At 39.4% G+C, this 16,072-nt stretch overlaps 1 protein-coding gene across 2 annotated transcripts in view; it reads left to right on the top strand.

Moving 5' to 3' along the window:
• KIAA1217 (KIAA1217 ortholog) overlaps window positions 1–16,072 on the top strand; it is a 370,126-nt gene that overhangs the window by 39,557 nt on the left and 314,497 nt on the right. The gene's annotated exons all lie outside the window — the stretch shown is intronic.

Genomic DNA, 16,072 nt, shown 5'->3' with positions numbered 1-16,072 from the left:
ATGATGAAAGGATGTGAGTAGGTGCCTGTTTCCAAACAGCCGTGCCATATGAATGGCAGTGCTTGGGGGAGTGGGTTAGTGGGAGGATAAAGGGCTGCAAGCTGAAAAATTGGCATATGAAGAGAAACAGACTTGCATTTAAAAACATGCAAAGGAAGGCTCTTCTTGCTCTTAGGGAGGCTTTGGGAAGAGGTAAGGTCAGCAGGAAGAGGTGGTGGTGAGGAGGGTCCTGCGGTCCTGGTGAATCTGGGCACACTGCAGCTCTTCAGTCTAAATATGACATTTACAGGCTGCTCTGCATGCCTGATGTTAGAGCTCACGTCCTTTTTGTTTGCTCTAACCCTGCCCTTCAGTGTGGTGTTCTCCATCCTTTGGCTTTGGGTCGTGCTTCTGTGGCTTCTTGCTGTATCTCACCTCGTGATCATGGCTCAGCTGCCCCTCGTCGGCTGTTTCCCCTTGGCCCTGTGCTTGTTCTCTCCCTGGGTGTGGATGCTGATTTGAGAACAGATTTTCTGCCCAACCTTTCTGTTTGTCACTGTTACTGATCTTCAGATATATATTAAAAAAAAGTTGCTAAAGTGTTAAAACACACTTCCAAAGTGAAGGTTTGCCATTCATAGGAGCAGCCCTTTTATTTAAGAGTACTGCAGGTGCAGGAAGGGGGACAGGACTGGCAGAGGGGACAACACGATCCAAGGTGCTGCCAATGAGTCAAATGGAGCTGCTGGCTGCCTCATCGCCCTGATCAGACAACTCCATCATCGTGTAGCTCTGGAGCACTCTGTGGGGGCTTTTTTTCTGTGAATCATTAAATCGCATTATGGAGAGCAATAATCCAATCACACAAACTAAAAAAAGCCAGAAACTTAACATCCTCTTCTGATCCTTTAAAAAAAAAAAAGTGCATATAAGCTCATGAAGAAGGATCCTGAGGAGGCATAGTTAGGCCAAGCATGAGGCATCGTAGGGTGGTGCAAATTTTTCCAGCCCAAACAATTGCTAACAAAGATTTAATTTTCAAGGGTTGAAATGAACAAGCCCGAACTTAGACTCTGCATCAGTTGGTATGTTTATGCTTAACTTTCTGATTTGAATAATTGAAAGCCAGTGGAATTATGCATATTGATAGGTGCCTGCAACGTTCAGTGCTGTTTAAAGATGGGCTGAAAAAAGGATACATGAAGTGAAGGCGCTTGAATAGCTTGCAAGAGAAACCCTGGTTTCTCTCTTTTTTGTTGTTGTTGTTTTAACATGGAAAGCCCATGGTGAAGGTGGAGCTGCAAGCTGTGCTTGGAGGCACTACTGGCAGCTGTGGAAGAGGGGATGGAGCACCAAGGCAGTCCCTGCAGGCGGGCTGGGGGCAACAGCGTGGGCTGTGCTGGTTCTGTGCTCATCCAGCAGCATCCTGGGAAGCACCGGGCAGTGCCCGACACTGAGTTGTATCCCATGAAGAATGGCAAAGCTTGAGAAATTTCAAATCGGATTTGGAGCTAAGTAATGTTTTTCAGATGTGGCAGCACAATGTTGTTTCGTTTGTTGCTGAAGGGCCAGATACAATCTGCAGCCTGAATTTCTGCAGATGCCAGTGGCCCGTGCAATTTAGTAACTCTGCAGTGGGTGCCTAGTGCTGGAGTTTTGTCTTGTCCTGCTGTTTCAGCCCTGCTAGTGGCTGAGCTGACCCCAGGAACAGGCTGGGAGCACACAGTGGCCAGTGCTGAAAGCAGCTCCCAGCCCTGCACATGGGGCAGTTGTTGGTTCTGGGGATGCTGGTTGCTGGCAGCTGGAAAGTCATCAAAGCTCTCCTTTAGAAATGTGTGGGCTTTCAGGTCATCCTAATGTACGTGCTGGCTTTTTTAATAGACAAGCATGGAGTGCTTTTTATATGTACTGAGTGCTTTCTAATTTTTTTTTTTTTAAGATTTTCTTTTTTTTTTTTAAGTACCGTTTCCTGCTCATTTTAGAGCTGTGCGTGGCTTTAGCACTTGATCTTTTTCTGTCTCTCAGTAATTTTTACTATTGTGCTAGTTTTACCGAGTACACCCTCATCACATTTCCTTATCTCAGTCAGAGTAGGATCACTTCTTTCACTATCGCAAATGTGTGTGCGTTCTGTCTTTTAAGGTGAATGCATCACTTAAATGAACTTTGCTGTCCTCAACAGTAGCTTGACCAGATAAATTGGATTTTAAATTATCCAAGGCCATATTTTCTTTCTGAAGCTGCTGTTGTATTAAGTGTGGAATCCTATGAAATGTCATTGAAAACCTCACTAAATGTTTGCATTTATAATATTTGCATTTATGCTGCTGATTTTTTTTTTTAACATAATATTTAGCTTTGGTTTCTTTATGTGAATGGAAAAATACATTTGCTACATTGTTTTTCCACTTTGTTCTTGAAAAGAAATGTAAGACTGGTTACTATCCTGTCTTTCCATAAGCCTGAACCATAATTTCATTTCAGTTGTTATTCTAGGAGGGAATACTATAAATTTAAAATTACTAGGAATGTTTTTGTGAGGTTTTAGTTCCCTTTCCCTTTGTAAGATTTCTGGAGAACTTTGAAATGCTGAGGCAAACACCCTGTCACAGCCTTTTTTAAAGTAAATGAAGTCTGGAGTTCATTTTTTAAAAAAAGAATAGAACTGTGACAGCTTGATTAATATGAAACAATAAATAGCATCTCTTTAAAAAAAAAAATAATAAAAAAAAATATATATATATATTTAATCCTAGGAGACTTGATTGTTTCATTCTTTCAATTGTTACTTGTCACTACCTAGCCTGTACTGACTATGGGGTCCTCTTTATGAAGTTACATCTCCTGGAAGCAGCAGGGCATTTGTGCACGCCAGTGGTACTTCCAGGAGTGTAGACTGGAAACCAATAACCTGTTACCAGCATATGTCTGTCCGGTGTGTGCTCGTGTTGTTACAGAGAGGAAGATGTTATGAGGGTATAGACTCGTTTGAAGCTTAATTTTGGAATAAATATGCTGCGTCAGCTTGAGTGTTTTTTTTGTAGCCCAATGTAAAAGGGGGAAATTTGATTTAGGGACCTATTGATATAGTTGCTTGAATGTGTTTTCTGTTTAAAGTAAGAAACTTTTGGGGTTGTATCATTTGCTCAATATCCTTGCACAGGTTCATTGCAAGAATTAGGAAGTAAAAGCAATGTTGAATGAGATTCATCTCTACATACAGTTGCAGAAATTAATTACGGCATGTGCTGAAGGAAATACAGTGGAGACAGCCAGCCTGTTTTTGTGAATAATTTTTATTCATGTATTTGTTTTTGTAAATTAAGGACCCCTTAAATCTTCCACACAGGTAAACTGCTGTTCAGTAAATAAATAGTGATTTCTCTATGCCATTTTTCTATGCATCGTGTGCTTTTTTGTGTACACTGAAAGTCTCCCTGTTGGGAGCACCTTTCAGCTTAGTTCACAGCAAAACACTTTCTTTCACATGCTTCTCTTAACCTTGTGCCTTTTCCCTTCCACACCATGAGTCTTCCTCCAGGAAGTTTATTTTAGAGGTGTTGACTTTGTGACTGTTGGTGGCTGGGAAAGAGAAGGAAATAGAGACTTCTGGTACTATGAAAATAGCCTCTAGAAAGCCTGTTGGGATGCACAGGTGAGTGGAGAATCAGCGGTAATCCTCTTTTCTCTGTTAGGAAAACAATAAGTAAACTGTGTAGGGACCTGCCATTGAGGTACTCAGTCTGACTGCTTAGAGAAATCACTGACACACTTATTAGCAGTTCAGGTTTGGGTTTACGCATGTGTTGGTGATTCAGAATAAACCTGTTAACAACAGTTAATTACTTATAAATGTTTTCTGCAACCTTACAAGATCTATGTAGTGCTATGTAATTTAGTTGTCAATTGTGTTAAATTCCTTGACGTTTTCTGTCATAAGACTTTTCAGAGAGCAGAGATAAGTGGCATTTCACCAATGAACTTTTGAACCTTAGCTAAGAAAAGAAGTGTGGAAAATACTAACAAGGTAGGAGACAAATTTATGAGTTGGTAAGTGTCAGCAGTCTAATATAATTGCATGATAGGAAAACACCCCCATAAGCAAGAGCAGTAAATTCACAGTTTTAATCCTAGCCAAATGTTTGAAAGCACCCTGAAAATAAGAAGTGTAAATATTACCTTGTTGTTTAAGAACAAAGAAGTTTAACATTACTCGGAATGTGGATTGTTGGTAAATATGCAAGACACCCATGGCATCATTGGTGAGGTGCCACTCAATCATAAAAAATGATGTCATCTTGACAGCATTTTTGGGGTAGTATCTTCAGCTGTTGTGTTGATCTGTGTTGAAAAGGATTAATTTGATTTTGTCAGTAATGAAGACTGGAGCAGTAAATCCTGGGCAGCCTTTCTCTCTTTGGTGAAGAGGGAGAGGTTGCAACAATGCAGGCGTGGGGGACCTGTTTGTGAGACATCCCCAAGAAAAGCAGTGACCTTTCATGGAACTGCAGCTCTTTAAATAGTTGCCTCTGCTTAGAAACTTTGCCTTCTTTTCCCCTATTCCTTTAAACTCCATTTTGTCTTTAGTTACATTCATAGTATGTCCCATTGCACACATGTGAGTGTCTGAACTCCAGAGGTGCAGTGTCTGCCCTCAAGTCTGGTTGTATCCTGCTGCCCAAGTGCTCTCCACCCTTCTGATGAGTAGCCGTGGAGACCTCTTTCACTTGTAGTCAGTTGAAATTACCATTCAGGGGTGAAGGAGCAATTCAGCTACGGAAGTCACCTCTTGAGAATTACCAGTCTGTCTGCGATGGGTGAGCTTTGTAATAGCTGCGTGCACCTTTGTAGCGGCAGGAGTACTGCACAGCAGCACAATTGCTTGTTTTCTTGCTTATTCAATTACCCTCTGCCTTACGCATGGCTTTTGGTTACTTGCTTGGGTTGTTCCTCTCTACTATCCCACGTAGCATTTGTTTATAATTGAGCACTTATTAACCAGAACGTAACAAGTGATGGAAAGGCAATTAAAGGGTCAGCAAACAGGAGGCAGCAGGGAGGCTTGCGGTGCAGATCAGACTGTCTTTCAGACAAGGTCCAAAATAAAGCTTTTTAGGCCAAACTTCTCATACTTTGGACTCCTTTTTTTTTTTTTTTTTTTTTTTTTTTTTTTTTTTTTTGTGGAGACTGCTGTTTTCTAAAAGCAGGGCTGGAGCAAATTCATGCTGTCAAACAAATCAAGCTTCCATATTCTTCTATATAATTTTCCTTCCGTCTCCTAAAATATTAATTTTTGGCCTTGGATAAATAATAAAGACAAAGAACAATCTTCTTGTCTCAACTGAATGTGAGGGTGGGGTGTGCTTCCTGTTGAAATGCAGTCGCAGTCACTGCAAAGCAAAAGGCAGCACAAAAGCAGGCATCCAAGGAGATGCCTTACCCTGGAAACATCCCATCCTGGGGACTTCCTGGAGCATTTCAGCCATTCCCACCTGCCTGCTCAAAAGCCTCGACCTCTTGCAGTCTTCTCTGAAGCTAAACCAGTTGGATTCAGGTATCTGAAAAATGAACTCAGAGTATGGGGGTGCTCATTTTGGGGGTCTGTGACCTTTATTGCATGTCTTTTGCACAACAGTGGCTGCTGTGGAGGAAAAACATCAGTGTCCTAGTTTATTTCAAAGTTCTTATGTTGGAGCTCTTGTTTCAGGAAAGTAATAGGCAATAAATGCCCTGGCTTTTAATATACCACAGGGATCTCACTCAATTTAGGGCAAGTTCCAGGGTTTGTACCTGGAGGTGAGGGAATATGTATTGTAGTGGTGATGTCTGCATGTCCAGGAAGTCACAGTCTTCTTGATGATGATGGGTGGAAGGCAGAAACCTGCTGCTGTTCTTTAATCATCCAGAACTGGAGAATCCAACCAGGCCTTCATATCTCTGAGACAGATAATAAAATGATAGTTACCATTTGTCATGGGGCCTTGTAAGAGATTCAGCCAAATCCTTTGGCAGCTTCCCCAAGCTTATTGAGATGTGGGTTTGGGTAAGTAATGAGGCCATTAAAACAGCTGGCTCTGGTAAATAGCCTTGGATTGAATTCTCCCAAGTTAAAATGAATGGAAAGATAAGCACAAACATATATGTAAGTAAGGTTCTGGGTTTGGAAAGGACAGACGTCATTAATCTGATCCCTTAGTTTATCTATGTCTGCTGGGCTAAGCAGCTTGAATATAGAAGTGCCTGGAATAAAGAAGTTTTTTTTTGTTGTTGTTTGCTTGTTTTTATTTATTTTTTATTTAATTGATTTTTTTATTTAATTTATTTTCTCTCTCCCAAATCAGAAATGGTACAAATCTGGAATGCATTCCTGAAGCCAAGGGCAACATGATGGAGAACAAAGCATTATACTTGACTGACATTTTGAAACAGAAATGAAAAAGAATATCCCTAAAAAAAAAGGGGGGGGGGGAATAGTTTTCTAATGAGAGTGCCCAGGAAAAAAAAAAAAAAGAGTGCTTCTGATACGGACCTTGAAAAATATAATAAAAGAGGCTCAATGTTATGCTGGAGATAAAGAGGGTATTGGGTTTGCCTAGTGAGCAGTTCTTTATCCTGTTAGAATCATAGAATCATTAGGGGTGGTAAAGACCTTCAAGATTATCTGGTCCAACCATCCCCCTACCACCAGTATCACGCACTAAACCATGTCCCACGTCCAACCTTTCCTTAAACACCCCCAGGGATGGAGATGCCACCACTTCCCTGTTACCACAGTAGTCCTGATCTTGGTTTGCCCAGGCATCAGTGTAGCGAATAACATCACAGCACATATTGCCTTGCATTAGCTCAGACTGGAAGCTGGTCCCATGGGCTATATCTGGACTAGAAAGCAGTAGCAGAGCATAGCTGTGAACACCAGCAGTGCTGGTTGTGTGTCAGCATGGCCTGGGACACCAGCACTGGTCCCCATGGCTAGGGCCATGTCCAGTCAGCAAGATGCATGAGCCACAAAGCAGTCTGATAGTAAAGGAAGGCCATGTTACAGCATACATTTTGAGATACTTAAATCCTTTTTGGAGGAACATATGTAAGATTAAAAACCTGATTTTTAATATTTCTATCTACAGCTCTCTTTAGTCTGCTCAGACTGCTAGTTTCTTATTCCTCTTCCTCCCCTGTTCACCAAGCTATATTACATTCCTTCTGCCCATCTCTTCCCTCCCAGTCTCTGTATCTTGTATATACTGTGTAATCCCTGTAATCATTTTTTTTTTCCTTTGTTCTCAGAGTGTCCTTTAAGTCTTATCTGAAAATCTGCTCACCCAGGAGTCCCATGTTCTCTAATACTGCTCACGTGCCAGGTCTGGTTGTGTCCTCTGTTGGAGGTTGTCCTCTGCTCCCCCCATGCACTGGGTGATGGTGCCAGAGGCAAGCCCTAGAACATAAACTTTCTACTTAGTAGGAACTGAAACAACAGACCATAGGTTACCCTGTGAGGTCATGCTGCCTCTCATTTTTTTTAATACACGATTTTTTTATTTTTTTTTAACAATACATCTGCTTTGCTTTTTCACAGGCAAATGAGATAATTACATTGAACTGAAGCTAAAGGAGCAGTGGTCACACAGGCAGAGGAGAGCCTGAAAACCGTAGAATAGTAAGATTTTGCTGTAATTGATGTCCCTGTGAAGGACAGCAATAGTCGAGAACAGAGGGACATAGGAGAAGCCTTTTAGAGAGCTGTGTCCTGGCTGTGATAGAAGCAAGGACAAGTTAAACTTGATATGTGGTATACAGAACCTCAGAGGAGGGCAAAAATAGCAGTTGCTGTTCCTAAATTTCTCTGTGAGATCACTTTATAACAGCAGTGGCAGCTCTGTCTCTGCTGTAACCCACTTGTGGGTGGCCTTTTAGGATGCTCCTCTCACAGCTGGTGCCTCAGGGCAGCACGCCACGATCCCACGCAGCAGGAGAGAGGCGGTTTTGGTACAGTCACGGCCTCTCTGGGATGAGTACATAACATCAGCCCCCTCCAGAGGTAAATACAGATGATGCCTGCAGTAATGCAAAACCAGCTTATCATGAAAAGTTGTTTTTGTTTTTTTTTTTTCTCTCCTGCCCCCTCCCCTTTTCCTCCTCCTTCTTCAAAAGTTACTCGCAGTGATTTATTAGAATGCTGCACAAACTCTTCCCAAAGGGCTTCTGTTTAAACTTCTGTTTTCATCTCAGCTACCTGTTTTACAACAGTTAATTCTAAAAATGTATAAAATCACAAACTCCAGACAGTTGTTGATAAGGATTCTTGATAAAGTAATTCAGTGCATCTGCTGCCAGATAGTCTGGCTCCATAAGTATCGCTGTCTCATACATGGGCTTTTAAAAATAAAGCTGAATGACCTCTTCATTTGATTCTGTAACTGATTTGTTTGGCCTTGAGTTATAAAGCAATAATGAAATACCCTCAATCATAGCTCCAAAGTAATTATACATATATATAAAGCAGTTATCAGATTCCTGAGGAGCTGCTCACTACACTTGGGCATTTTGCTAAGGAAGTTTCAAGGGAAAAGCAGAGCTCAGGAGACAGTCAGCAGTCACCAAGTAAGAGAGTTAGAGACTAAGGAAAATAAGAAAGGGAACAGGAAGATCTGCACCCAAAAAAAATTGGGGGGGGAGGGAGGCAGGCAAACAAAAACAAAACAAAAAACAGTGATAACTGGAAGAGTAATAAGAGAGAATGACTTTATTTGAGAGCAACTTTCTTCACCACTGTTCTTTAGAAAGAAGCAGTGAATTAGTTTAATTGGAAGAAGTATTTCTTCATCAACATGATAAATGTATGGTAATGATATTTTCTTGTATTTTCATCATAGAAAAGAGACAATTGTGTAATTCACATTAATGCTGAATTCAGTATTGTCTCTGTGCCTTCAAGTTTGGGAGGAGTAACTGGAGTATGTTACTGAAAGCTGCACTTTGGAGGTAATATAATGCATTATCTGTTTATCTAATTATCCAATCAGCCTAATTTAAGAATTTTCTATATGGTAATATAGGAATGCTCAGCCTTTGATTTTCATGTATTTATTTATTTAATTTTGTACCTGCTTTTCACCTTCAATCTTTAATCACTTGAATCTTTTTTCTTCTTTTAAATTTTTAACTTTACACTCCTATCATTTTTGTTCATGGAGTGAGGAAGATAGTACATTTATAAATAAGTGTGGATGTTCTGATGTTCCATTTACCTTGTACTATGTTACTTGCATTACACAAGTCACTTGGATTTTCTAGTTTTTCTTTAAATTTCAGTGCAGTCTTTATATTTTGTTGTCTTTTTTTTTTGTTGTTGTTGTTTTGTTTTGTGTTTGTTTGTTTCTTTGTTTGTTTTGTTTTGGTCAGTTTGTTTTACATAGTAATTCATGTCCTGGTTCTCAAGCATTGGTAAAAAAGTTTTAAAACGCGTGTTCTTCTCACAATAGTCTTTGTCCTATTGTTGCCTTTGCATTCAGCATGTTTTCCCATTGGGTCCAGTTCTTTTTCTTCCCTTTCTCTTTTCCTCTATTTTCTGATCACTTTACTTGGTGATTGCTGGCTATATTCTGAACAATGTGATATGATCTTCTGGATATCTTTTCATCCTCAGGTGGATATTTTTTCCTTTTCAGTTTCCCTGTGAATTTAATTCTATATCTGGAGTATAGGAAGAGATTAAGTCGTATGCTTTTGGGGGGAAATTTGAGGATTTTTTTTTTCAATGGTGAGATGTCTGTGAGCATGTGGAACAGGTTCAAAAGGGAGTTGAACTTTGTTATCTCTGTACTACTATCTTTTATTGGAAAAAACACAGTTTGTTACTGATCTGTGGGTAGGAGGAAACTTGATGGCAGCAAATCAGTCTAGTTGAAAGGGAAAATCCGTTAAGTTGAATGGGAGCTTCTTGTGGCAGACCTTTCAGAGTAGACTATCCTTGTAATTGCCTGTAATTCACAAGTTGGCTGTAAAATGTGAGGTTAAAGTAAGAAAGTAAATAAATAAAAATCCTCCCTTTCTCATTCAGAACACTACGCTATAAATGTTTTGCACTGCCTGACGTCTTCAAAATGCATTAGAAATCAAGGGTAGCTGTTCCACGTCCTTCCCTATTGAAACAACTTCTGTGTTTCGATAGTGGCCTTTGCGACACACACACTTTTTTGTTTCTCTGCGCTGTAGAGCACGCTCAGCAGAGAATATTGTTTTAGTCTGCCATTTCTGATTTATTCAGTTGTTTCTGATTATTAGCCAGTGGGGAATGAATCTGTTTCTGCTTTAGATCATGTGTGCTTTCTTCAAAATTTTTTCAACAGTGTATAGACTTAACATGCTATTCAGTACTGAAAATTGCCTAAAAATGTCAGTAGGATTTAATGGCTGTTATATCTTAATGGTTTCTATTTTAATATGTGCTTAGGTTAAAAATAAGTGAGGATTACGATTTTTATCTTTTTAATTATTATTATTTATTCCATACTCCACAAATTCATTTTGTGATCCCAGAGTCAAGCTGAGTTCATTCCTTCTCACTCAATAATGCAAACTTTTCTGAAGAAATTATGTCTTAATTAACAATTATATAGTACCCAAGTCTTATCAGGTCCTCAGCGATAACCTTGTAGATCATCTGAGACTAATCCTTAATGAAGAATAAGTGTTGAAATTTGCGTAGCAGTGGTGATAATTAATTTCCCTCCTCCCTCCCCAGCTCATGCCATTGCAGCTCTGGGGAGAGGGGTGGGGCTGTGCCGAGCTGACATGGCTGAGGGCCATAGAAAACTTCATTTGTCACATTGGGTCTCTGATAGAGGATTCCCAAGCAAGAGACTGTTTTCTTATAGTTACTGCTTCAAAACAGAGTAACACTTCTGATGTGGCTGAAACTGGGCCGATCAAACCCTAGTTTGTTTATTTCTTTTCATTCTCTTTGACTTCCTATTTTTCTCTCTCTCTCTCTTTTTTTTTTTTTTTTTTTCTTTCTCCTATAAAAGATAAAGGAGACATCTTGCAGTTTTTTCTTGAGATGACTTTGATTTTTATTTTTTTTTCCCCATCGAAGTAATAAACCGGTGCATTTAATTTTTAAGGCAATTCACTGGATAATAGGATTTCAGGGTTACTGCTTTTATGCTCCCAGGGAACCAGTGTTTATGCATCCTGGGTTGAATTAACGCTTCATAAGGTAGGCATTCTGGTTTTCCTATAAACTAATTCTCTCCATTGAAAGGGTAGAGAATTACAACTGAAGTTCAGGGAAAGGCTATTTTCCTGCATATATATTTACTAATAATTTAGAGAGTTGCATGTCCTACATATCCCACCCCATCTAGTGGAAATGCTGTGCAGCAGCACTGCAAGGTCAAGGACCTGATGGAATCCAGGGATTTGGTGCTGCAGGAGGCTGAAGATCACAGGTCTGCTTTCACTCAGCTATGGTATAAAAATGCCACACAGATTAACGGTGAATGTTTACTCCATCCCCTTGAAAAACACTTACAATGGCTTGTAACAACAGCAGAAGAGGAGACCTACAAATGGATATTTATAGTTCCCTTTAACAGATCCATGTTGAAGTCCACATGGACAACTGTAAATGGGAATAGATAGGGGTAAGGAGAGGTGTCAGACAAAAAGTTAGCCTGGGGTCTTTAAAATATTGTGAATTTTGAGTGGAAGGGGCCATGCTATATCTCCTGATATCCTGTGTTAATTCTTACAAAGTGTTTGAGCCGTTTGTGTTACAAGAGGCATGCTGGCATTTCTGTGCTACGGTAGTCGTATGGTTCAGCTGGCTGCTGCGTGTGGTTCGTGGCCAGTGTTCAAGTGTGCCATCAACATGCTGCATTTGGTTTTGCACAGAAATACGTGGATGAATATTTAAATAGTAAAACAGGTGATTTTTAGGAAGCTATTCTAGGCCTTCTGGCTCAAAGCAATAGATGAGTACTTTTCAATATGCAGGTTTTCTTAATTAAAAGTGGATCTTTAGCAGCCGTATCATTTACCCAACAGGCAATATAGAGAGCTGAAGCAAGTTGAGGATTCATTGTCTGATTTGGCAGAGTATCCGGCTATAAAGGTAGCTATAGTGATATACATTAGAAAGGAATTAACTTTTTTTTTTTTTTTTTTTAAATGTAATAATGGATTTTCTTGATAACATTTTAAAAACAAAGCTGTAAAAGAATTAACATTCTGAATTTTGTGATGCATTTTTGATGTGCTCTTCAGCTGTGTTAGGAAGAAGAACCAAAGGCATCACTAATGAGGAATGTTACCGAATGTTACCAAAATAGCAGATTTAAAATATTTGAGATAATGTTAAATGACAGACCATAATCTACATTACAAAGCAAGACAAAATAAAAGTAAATTTAAAAAGAAGTCACAGCAGAAATTCCGGGATGATAACATACAGTCTTAAACTCAGTCAGCCGGCTGCTGCCAGCTGGTGTCATGGCATTGGTTAGGACAAGGGGAACAGCTGAGAAAGCTTCTTGTCTAGTATCATACAAAATGCTACAAGTTATTTTGTATTGTATTGTATTTTGTATTGTGGGTCCTGGGTAGGACAGAGGACAAAGGGTTCAAGGATCTGCACACATGGTTCAAGTCGAGTGCTAGAGTAGATGTTCTGTGCCACCCAGTAGATGTTCTGGGCTGGACACATGGGCTACATGGGATGTTCACAGTAGCTCAAGCAGCCTCTTCTGAGGTATATTGGACTATATGTTCTGGGGTTATATTGGACTACATGTTTATATTAGGGTATATATGGTTATGGTAGGGTATGGTTATATTGTAGTCCATGCTACTTCATAGCATTGTTTGACCTTTAGGTACCTTTCTCTGGTTCAGAGAAGATAAACCTGATCTTATATGGCTCTGTATTTGAAAGCCTGCTTTCTTATATGCTAGCATAAAGGTGAGCCACATGGGAAAATCATTGCTTCAAAAGTTAAGCAGTTAGCTACTTCCCAACCATAGTTGGGAAAACGTAATTTATTGAGCAGAGTTTTTAAACTCACTTTGGGTCTAAAAGATGTAGCGTTAATAAACCCTTAGCCAAGAACAAATCAGATGGTGAGGGGTGCTGGCTTTGGGGGCTTGCAGGTTGGTATCTGCCAGCACTTATGGGAAGGTGCAGCTTCCCGATATTGAGGGAGAAGACACAGGCTTGTAGGAGAGGCAGCCACTGGAAAGTAGTTGCTAACACGCAAACCTACCCAAAGTGCTGGAGGTTGCAACAAGGATAATCTGCTGGAGACACCAGCTGCTTCCTTCCAAGTGCTGTGTGCTACCAGCAGAAAAATAGCAGTGAGGGCTCAGACGTACCCATCCTTTTCTTCTGAAGAAGAGTCCTTTCTGCTCTGAACAGCTTGAGCTGAGAATGGAAAGAGAAATACTAAAGATAAAGTGAGAATTGCAACTTGGTCATTCTCCAAGTGCATCTCTTCCTGGAGCAGCAGCAGAACACATTGTTACAAAGTAAGCCCAGCTGTAACCCAGAGTTTGTGTATAAGGAACAACTTGCAGAAAATGAAGAGTTCTAGGTTAGGAAAAAAGGAAAAAGTTTCTCAAAGACTGGCTACAGCAGAAAATCTACGTGTTGCTGCAAGGCAAATACTGTTGATATCAGGTTTGAGGATTGTAGGGACAAGGGGGATGGAAACTTGCACTTTTACTATGACATCTTTTTGATTTCTGACATGGAAAAATCATTTCACTCTTTTTTTTTTTTTTTTTTTTTTTTTCTCCTTCATATTCTTTCTAAATTAAAGGATTTTTAGTCCTGTAACTAGGAGAGAGAAAAATGTTGAATATAGATTTCAAAAAAAAGGTACCTTGGGAGAAAAAAATCAATATAATCTATATCTATTTATGTAAATTCACCTAGAAGCATGTCTGTAGACTACATTTTATTTTTTCAGATAAGAATTGTGCTTTCAGGAGACTTTTCTGGTTTGGCATGTATCTGCTGCACAGAAGTTTTTAAAGGAAATTGGTGTTGAAAAAAAAAAGTGCTAACCACAGACTTCAAAATGGAACAGCTTGGTGGAAATGGAACTGCCTGTACTTTGATTTCCATACCTGAGTCTGTACACTGGTACGAAATTGTCACCTTCTGGAGAGGGAGAGATTTAGTGAGGTGAGAATTTCACTAAAGGCAGGAGTGGGGGTGGAACAGAGCCTTTTTTTTTTTTTTTAATTATTTTTTTTAAAGGTTTCTCTCTTTTAGCAACATAGCTTAGTTCCTGAGGGTTATTAATCTCATTCCTTTCAAAAGAAGAATAGATTTTAGCCCTTGGATTTTCTAAGTGTGTTTAATTTTTTCTCTGATATTGTCAAGAACAGACCTGGAATTTAATATTTATAAGATAAGATGTGTTTTGCTGTGTGCCAGCTATTCTTTCTGTCAAGAAATAGAGATGAAGACCTGTTTCTTTTATGAAGGTGATCACTTTTTTTTTTTTTTTTTCCCGATATGCATCAAAATCTCAGCAAACCTTTTTTTTTTTTTCTTTTCTTTTTTTTTTTTTTTTCAGGAGATTTTGTTTTGCTTCTTCCTCTCTCTTTCAAATCGCTGTCATGCAAATCCAAGTGTAAACATTTTTACATTTACAAACATTTTGTAGCGCTCATAAAAACACGGCTTTTTCAGCTTTATGCAACCACCTGCCATTCCACATGGAAGGCTAAATTAATCTCTGCTTTGTATCTTGTGATGTCTCAGAGTCTATCGTGAGCATATGCATGACGTGAAAGGTCTGTCAAAATACAGAGCACTTTGGTCTAAAAAGGCTCTGAGCTTTCTACCTCCGGCATATTCTGCTGGCTCGGAGTGATGCTAGTCAAGGCTGGCCATGCCCTGGGTTTTAATCTGGTGTCAGAAGGTTCCTGTTTCAAACTGTCACACTCTTCAGCATTTATTAGTCCTTTCTGAACACATAATAATAAATTCACGCTTAGCTACTTATCTGAGAGGTTTTAGGCACCTCTTGTTATAGATTTAAAATTACTTAATTTCTAAAGTTACTATCTGAATTTGAATATGAGAGCGATGCTTTCATGTGGTGATGTTAATTTTTAGCACAGGGATGGTGTTGTAGCCTGCAGCTCTGCTGGCTACAATGTCTACTTGTTGAATCTGAAATATCAGTGTGGTGGTCCCCTTATGCCGTGGTGGCTGCTGCTGGAGCTGGGAATTTTGAAATGTTCAGTTTGGCTGTCCCCAGGTTGGTAAAACATTGTGAGGCCTGCATGTGTGAGCAGTCCCAGATAGTGAAGTCCCAGCTTTGTTCTTAACGTGGCTGTCCATGGAAGAATTGTTTTTCTTAATGGCTGTTTTTGTATCATAATAAATCACAGTTAAAACATCATTATTTAACAATGAAAGAATTCAGAGTTTGAGGAAGAAATTCAGAAGTATGAAGTTCTTCTAAAAGCAAGTATCTGGATGTCCTTGTTAATAGCTGCAGTTTTAGACTGATTTCCAAATTCAGTATGTATTACCTCAAAACATCTCATGCCTTCCTGCTACTTCAGGGAATACTCAAATTGCGAATCTGTAGATACTGATTTATAGGGAACGAATGCAGTGCATTTGTTATACAGCCTTGGTGTCTCACACATCCATCTACAGAGGGAAAAGCAATTGACTTCTCATTTCCTATGTTTCACATTCTTTTTATGAAGCAGAAAGAAGCTTGTGAAGAACTGTTATAACATCTTGTTTAATGCATATATTAAATCATTATGCTGAAACTTTAGCCCAGTGAATGTTTCAAGGATGGTTAGCTACAAGTTGTGTTGGCATCAGTTGATAATTCTGTGACACAGAAATATTTTTGACCTCCATGATGGGCATAAGAAACTTTACCATTAATTTAACTTCCTGGGATTTATTTATTTATTTTTAAAACAGGTTCAATATTTGATTGGGAGCTTATCTATCTGAGCAAGACCACTAACTAATGAAAGTAAAATTAGATTGCTTTCCAGAGAGAGCTATTTCTACATGCAGGTATGCCTGTTCCTAGGCCTTCTCGTATTAGAT

Source organism: Anas acuta, chromosome 2 (genome assembly GCF_963932015.1).
Source record: "Anas acuta chromosome 2, bAnaAcu1.1, whole genome shotgun sequence".
Taxonomy (NCBI): Eukaryota; Metazoa; Chordata; class Aves; order Anseriformes; family Anatidae; genus Anas; species Anas acuta.
This window is presented reverse-complemented; position numbering and strand designations above follow the sequence as displayed.